This window comes from Myotis brandtii, unplaced genomic scaffold, assembly GCF_000412655.1.
Source record: "Myotis brandtii unplaced genomic scaffold, ASM41265v1 scaffold243, whole genome shotgun sequence".
Classification (NCBI taxonomy): domain Eukaryota; kingdom Metazoa; phylum Chordata; class Mammalia; order Chiroptera; family Vespertilionidae; genus Myotis; species Myotis brandtii.
This window is the reverse complement of record NW_005359195.1, coordinates 821,934-829,936: the sequence shown is the minus strand read 5'-3', so window position 1 is coordinate 829,936 and position 8,003 is coordinate 821,934. Positions and strand designations below refer to the sequence as shown.

The following is an 8,003-nucleotide window of genomic DNA, read 5'->3' as shown; positions in this document are numbered from 1 at the left end:
AGAGAGAAAGAGAGAGAGAGAGAGAAAGAGAGAGAGAGAAAGAGAGAAAGAGAGAAAGAGAGAAAGAGAGAAAGAAAGAAAGAAAGAAAGAAAGAAAGAAAGAAAGAAAGAAAGAAATCTTGCCTTGCCCAGGTGGCTCAGTTGGTTGGAGCAATATCCTGTACACTAAAAGGTTGCGGGTTTGATTCCCTATTAGGACACATACCTAAGTTTTGGGTTCAGTCCTGGTCAGGGAGTGTACAGGAGGTAACAAATCTATATTTCTCTCTCTCTCTCTCTCTCTAATCAATAAACATAACCTTGGATGATTAAGAAAAAAGAATGAAATCTTAACATCTGTGACAACATGAATGGACCTAGAGGGCATTGTGCTAAGGTGAAATAAGTCAGACAGAGAAAGATAAATGCCATATGTTTTCCAATTCATCCAATCTCCTTGAGATTACTATATTTTCATCTTTTTTTTAAAAAAAATGTATATTGATTTCAGAGAGGAAGGGAGAGAGAGAAACACCAATGATGAGAAACAGTCATTGGCTAACTCCTGTATACCCCACACTGGGGATTGAACCCACAACCCGGGCATGTGCCCTGACTGGGAATCAAACCCTGACCTACTGGTTCAGAAGTCGAAGCTCAACCACTGAGCATACCAGCCGGGCTATTTTCATCTTTATGTAATCACTGCCTAGTACAGAACTTGGCAGATAGTAAGCAAAGACACACTGACTGGGTTTGAAGTCAACAGTTGAAAAAATATTACATATTTACTAGATAGTAAGTGTATTGCCTTCTAAAAATCAAAGTACCAAGTATAATTTAGTATTACAAAATAATCCAGAGAAAATCATCAGATTAAGAATTTGGTTTCTAATATTAGACGTAGGTTCAAATCCTGAAGCTGTGTGAGCTCTCTGGGACTTAGTTTTCTTATTTGTAAAATGAGAATAATAAAGGGAATTATCTCAAATAACTGATATAGCAAATGGGAATGTATGGAAGACACCTATCATAGTGTCTGGTACATAGAAAGCACTCAATAAACTGTTTTAATATGTGAGAGTATTAAAATAAAATTCAAAGATAAAACTAGTTTACAAAGCAGTAATAATCTCAATGAACTATGAAGAGGAACAAAGTTAAATCTGCCTAAATATGTCTTTTGAAGTTTTACTTTTGCTTTTTCAACCTTGAAAACTTGGCTTTGCATCAGTTATTACACATCAGCTATTAGCTCTGTTACTCACAGACTGCTTATCTATAACAGATTCCATCTCCTTTTTCATGCAAATAATGTAGAGGTGTAGTTGGAAAAAGACAGACTGATGTCTAAAATGTCTCTTAGGACTTGTATAACCTTTAAGGGAACTTTCTGGAATAATGGAAGTGATCTATATCTTGATTGAGCTGTTGTTACACAGGTGAATACATCTGTTAAAATTATTGAAATGTAAGGTTTGTGTACAAAACAATGCAAATTTATTTTATTTTTTTAGGTTTTATAACTCTTGAACAAGTTACTTTCTTTTCCTGGCCCTTAGCTTTCTCATCCTTAAAAAGGGAATAATTCCTTACTCAAAAAGATTATAGTGAGGTATCTGTTCTCTCTCTCTCTCGCTCTCCCCCTATCTCTGGAGCAGGCCCATGCCTTTCCCCACTTCCTTCTCTCAGCATTTTCTTTCTCTTTGAAGCATGCCCCAGCCTTTCCCCATCTCCTTTCCCCAGGCCCTTCCTTGCTTTCTTTCTCCTAAGTTCCAAGGGACCTTCTTTTGCCTCTGTAACTTGTTTTCTGAGCCCATGCAGCCTAGATGGCTCACTTTTTCTACCTTTGACTTTCTAAATTAAATAAACTTTTGCTTGTATTTGAAAAAAAGAAAAGATTATAGTGAGTAGCCCTAGGCGTTTTGCTCAACGGTTAGAGTGTTGGCCTGCAGACTGAAGGATCTCGGGTTTAATTCTGGTTAAGGGCACCACGTACTCGGTTGTAGGCTTGGTCCTGGCCCGGAACGAGGGGCATGCTGGAGGCAATCAATCAATGTGTCTCTCTGTGTGTCTTTCCCCCTCCCTTCCAATCTCTCTAAAAAAAAAATCAATGGAAAAAATATCCTCAGGTGAGGATTAACAAAAAAATAACAAGATTATAGTGAGTTTAAATGAGATAAGGTCTGTAACATACTTAAACTAGTGTCTGCATAGTTAGCTGCCAATTCTGGATCTACTAATATTAATCCTAGGCACTTTTCCAAATTCACCTGAGTTCTAAAACAGTCCCCCAAAATAAAAGCTGTATTCTCTCCCTCTCCCTTTTCCAACCACTTTTGTTTTAGGAAAATATGGCTAAACGTTTAAAACTTTTGTCCCCATAGGTTTTTTGTTTTCGTTTTACCAAAATCAAGTCTTTTGCTTTCATTCTTCTCCTCCTGCTCATTCAGCAATATCTAGAAATTTTTACCTTAAATCACTGAAGATTTCTTTACCTATCCTGCCCAAAGTTAACCTGCTACAATTACTTCCTCAAAAGCCTAATGTGCTAATGAAAGGAAAACCAAAATAACTAGTTACCAGCCCGGCCAGTGTGGCTCACTGGTTGAGCGTCTACCCATGCACTAAGAAGTCGCAGGTTCAATTCCCAGTCAGGGCACATGTCCGGGTGATGAGCTCAATCCCTGGTGAGGGCCATGCAGGAGGCAACCGATCAATGATTCTCTCTCAATACTGATGTTTTTATCTCTCTCTCCCTCTCCCTTCCTCTCTGAAATCAATAAAAATATATTTAAAAAAAATTTTAAAAAGTTGCCAGAGATTAGAGTTGTAATAATCACTGAAAAGTTTGAAAGATATGCACCAATTTTGCAATATCCTCTTACAAGCCTTTAAGAATCAAGAATAGTGCCCCAAATATCCTAGTTACCTTAAATAACCCATTAAGAAATTACCATCTACCAATTTATGTTAAAGGTTATATAATTAATTTCCTACATCACCTTTTGAAATACAACATTAAAATTTGGGTAATTAAATCCATACTTTGAAAACACAATTGTATTAAAGTAACAGTACATTTTATTAATTTTCAAATCACTTTTTTTTAAATCCTCACCCAAGGATATTTTTTTCATTTTTAGAGAGTGGAAGGGGGAAGGGAGACAGAGTCAGAGACATCGACTGGTTGCTCCCCCCATGCTGGGGATCAAACCTGCAGCCCATCACCAGGAATTGAACCTTTGACCCTTCAGTGTGTGGTTCAACACTCTAACCACTGAGCAACACCGGCCAGGGCTCAAATCACTTTATTATAGTATTTAAGCAATACTCCTTGTTCTAAAATTCCAGAACACTGGAACAAATTCACATTTGTCTAGCATTTACTGAACAAACATGTATTAGGTATCTACACAGGTTATGAACTAGACAAAGCAAAGCAAAGCTCAGAGAGGCAAATACCTAACCAAAGCAGAAAAAGTAGAATTACTAAAATAATATCCTTTTATTACACATCACTTTTCCATCCATTTAGCAACTGTATGAGTCCAATGTTATATTCTCTTAATGTCTTCCCTTTACTTTCATCTACCCTCTCTTCCAGCTCTCTTAAGGAGGACTTCAGCACTTGTTCCATTGTCTTCTTCACTATTCCTACCATCACCTTGCATAATTTCACTCCTGCGGACTTCTGACCTACCATACCAGCACAGTTCCTTGACCTTTGTGAATGATCGATCTCATCCACTTTAGATATTAGCAATCTTTTTTCAAAGCTTCTGACTTGGAACTTAATACCTGGAATAGTTTGACCCACTATGAAAATAAACCTCAGTATATCATTTTATAACGTAACTAATTCCTGATGTTATCAATTTAATGCCTAGTATCTTTATCACCAACACTTCGTTGAGTCTTTCCCTTCTTCTTTTTTTTGGGGGGGGGGGGTTTAATCCTCACCCGAGGATATTTTCTCCATTGATTTTAGAGACACTGGAAGGGAGGGGGCATGGAGAGTAAAACATCTATGTGAGAGACACATCAATTGATTGCCTTCTGCACGTACCCCAACCGGGGCTGGGGATTGAATCTGCAACCCAGGTACATGCCCCTGACTAGAAATCAAATCGATTTCTAGTATGGCTCAAGTGTGCGGGCCAAGGAGCCATACTGGCCAGGGCTTCCATTCTTCTTAAGTCATTATCCCCATTGTGACTTCACTTCCATATCAAACTCAAAACCCAAAATGCATCAGTTCAAATACTCTCTAGCGAGTATGCTTAACATTTCACTCTTTTTTTACCACAACCATTCTGTAAACCCTTCACTCTTCATCAATATAATTTACCCTTTGTCTGCTCCTTTATTTTCATTACTGAGCAATGTAGAAAACTTTTTAAAAAATCAACATAGCAACTTCTTAAGTGCATACTTTCATTAAATACATACTTCTGTTTTTTAACTAAGGGGTTTGTTGCAAAGTAAGTCCTACCAAATTAATTAAATTAGAAATTCAGTTTCTCAGTTGTACTAGACTCATTTTAAATGCTACATAAACACAAGTGGCTAAAGGCTATCATAATAGAAAGTGGAGATTACAAGACATTTCCATCAATGCAAAAAGCTTTATTAGATAGTGCTGCTCTACACATTCTATGGCAGGCCTGCTCAGCCACTATTTCAGCTCACATAACCTCTATTTTCCCACTGACACTACCTATTGCCATCTTTGTGACTTCATGAATCTTACAAGCTGCAGCATTAACATGAAACAATAGGCTGGTACCAAAGTGATCAATAAGAGCAATGGCATCAAATCTATCTCTTACCATCACTTGAGACCAAAGGATTTAGTTGCCCCTAATCATTTGGGTCCTGGCCCACTTTGAATCCCAATACTGTCATTAAAGGAAAGTGTTAGAAAGAGAGGTATACTTCGGTTCCTTTCAGATTTTACCACTTGTTAAAGATAGAACTTATCACTTCTCAGCCTTTTGGCTAAGATCGAGTGTAGTATCTGTTATTAGTTTAATATCTGATACGTCCTCTATCTGAGGACAATTATTTTACATGGATTTTTGGAACTAGGAGATGGAACAGAAGTTTGCTCCATCCATTCCACACATCGACCTGGTATTACAGTACTTCCAGGATCAGTGCACCAAAAAAACAACAAAAACAAAAGCAAAAAGAAATAGAACTCATTAATGCACTTGTATCTCACCTATTGCTAGACCAGCGGTTCTCAACCTGTGGGTTGCGACCCCTTTGGCGGTCGAACGACCCTTTCACAGGGGTCGCCTGAGACCATCCTGCATATCAGATATTTACATTACGATTCATAACAGTAGCAACATTACAGTTATGAAGTAGCAACGAAAATAATTTTATGGTTGGGTCACAACATGAGGAACTGTATTTAAAGGGCCAGAAGGTTGAGAACCACTGTGCTAGACTATAGCATGACAGCAGCTGGACATAAAAATCTACCAAACTACTCAGGCTCATTTTAATTCAACTATTAATAATAGTGTTGTTTTTTTCTAAATTATCTATTATAACCCTGGCCGGTGTGGCTAGGTTGGTTGGGTGTCGTCCAGTGCATAAGAGGTTGCTGGTTGATTGCCCAGTCAGGACATATACCCGGTTGCAGGCTTGATCCCTGGTAGGGGGTGTGCAGTGGCAGCCGATCGATGTTTCACTCTCACATCAATGTTTCCCTTTCTCCCTCTGCCTTCCTCTTTCTCTAAAATAATAAATAAAAAAGCTTAAAGAAAATCTATTACAAGTACTAAATCAAAAAAAGGTTACTGGAATACAGACATAAACTAGTACTATTCTAGGCAAAAGCAGGATAAACCAGTATGCTTTAAAAAGATAACAGGAACTACTACATTTTGAACCTTTAAATTATAAAATCTAAGGGAAAAAATTGACAAATAGCATGCCTTAGGGTAAACAGTAGTAGGGAATAGATTTATATGCCTATATCATTACCATTAAAAATGGCTTAATTTTCCCAAGAAAAATTTTTGCCATATAGCTGCGTAGTTTACAGAAAAAAGGAAAGACAAAGAAATGAAAAGAGAAAAAGAAAACAACAAAGCCATATGATCCAGGAAGAACAATGTGTAAGGAGACCCTGGATTTTAAAGCAACCTTTTCTGAAATGAAGTAACACTTAGTCAAACTAGACTTAATAAAAGGAAGCTATTGCCATCTAACTACCAGCCCTATCTATCTCTCTCACAAAGAAATGCTTTGCAAAACAAAATGAATTGCTCTTGTACCTCACAGAAACTTTTTAAGGACATGAATGCCATCTCACGTCCTCTGCTGATGAGTTAATAATTCCAAGATTCTAAGGGGACATCTGTAATACTTTCAACAATAAAGATAAATTAACAAAAATAATAATTCCAAGATTCTTATGACTAGCAATAATCAGTAAATGAATATGAAAATGCAGAGCACAAGTATTTATCAAACAGCTGTTCTACCTTGAAATAGTACTTTGCAGCAGTAAGAAATGAAGTCAGATATAAAAGTATTAGCTACAAAAAGGCATATAAAATATTGAAAAGGAAAAACTATGGGCTTATCTGCGGTTATGAGTCTATGTGTGTTTTAACAGATGAAATCAACAACTTAATTATGATGCCCAAAAGGTACAAGAAAGGTGATTCCCTATATATGATCCTAACAATCTACATTCATTGAGGACTATGAAGAGACTAATAACCAAAATCCTAACACTGAAAAGAATACACAAGCAGAAATGTTTTTCGCATTGTTTTCACTACACAATTTGATATGAAAAATACATATTAGCAACACTGCCTTTGTGACACAAGGAAAAAATCCAAAAGTAACAAGAAATTAAATATAAAAACACACTGCATGCTGTGGGCATACTTATGGTAAAATTTTCTCAATTTTACTTTCAAGTTCTGAAAACTGAGTAAGCTCTACTGTATATACAGTATTTCCCTCATTTAAGGAGTAGCAAACCTCACAAAATAATGAATGAATACAAATTACAATCTAGGTAGAGAGTCAAGTAAAAGCAAGTACATTTCAGCATTGTGTAATTAAAGCTTCAGGCCAATGTTGCAAACTCACTCAATAAAAGAGCCTATAAAACTTTTCCCCAGCTTGCAAAATCTTAAATCCTTTTCCATGTTTAGCAATAGTTAGGCAGAAATGCACCATTTGTCAGAAAGCCAATGAACTACACAGTGACAAGGTAACCGAAAATATCCAATGGGTTTTGTAAAAATAAACATGTCTCTATTACTTTCCCTTGGTGAACGCATGAGATGGGTATGAGTGGGGAAAGGAACTAGATTTATTTTTTAAAACTAGCCTATCCACAATGCAATACCCTTTCACTCACCAGGATAGCTAAATTAATGAGACAATATTAAGCAAATGTTACAGAGTAGTTGGAACAAATGGAACTCTCATTCCCTACTAATGAGACTACATAAATTGGTACAACCACTTTGGAAAGTACTGGATAATATATACTAAAACTAAATATAAACACACCCTACGGCCCAACAATTCCACTACAAGTTACATGTCCTAAAGAAATGTATGCATATGCACCAAAAGATATGTATAAGAATATTCAATAGGGGCACTATAATTTGTGGCTCCAAACTGGAAACCTAGATGTTCATTAGCAGTAGAACGGATAAAATATAGTATATACAGTCATATAATGGAATAGAATGCTACAGAACTACGAGAATGAATAAGCTACTACTACAACTACATGCATGGATAACATCAAAATAAATGTTTATGGTAAGAAACCAGATACAAGTGTGTACATGGTGTATGGGGCTGTGTGCATGTCTTTGAATGTACGTTATACTTCAATAAAAGTTTACTTAAAATTAAAAAGCAAACATTTAATAAATAAATAGGCAATCTTTATGCCAAGATAGATATCTACATATAATAAAGAGGGAATATGCTAATTGACCCTCACTCTGTCGCAAAGATGGCAGCAC

The 8,003-nt window shown here is 36.5% G+C and overlaps 1 protein-coding gene across 1 annotated transcript in view; it reads right to left on the bottom strand.

Annotated features, from left to right (window-relative positions):
* SPOPL (speckle-type POZ protein-like) overlaps positions 1–7,007 on the bottom strand; it is a 52,183-nt gene extending 45,176 nt beyond the window's left edge. The window contains exon 1 of the mRNA XM_014540357.1: positions 6,994–7,007. The gene's annotated coding sequence lies outside the window, so the exon portion shown is untranslated. The remainder of the gene's footprint in view (positions 1–6,993) is intronic.
* Between the last annotated feature and the right edge of the window lie 996 nt (positions 7,008–8,003).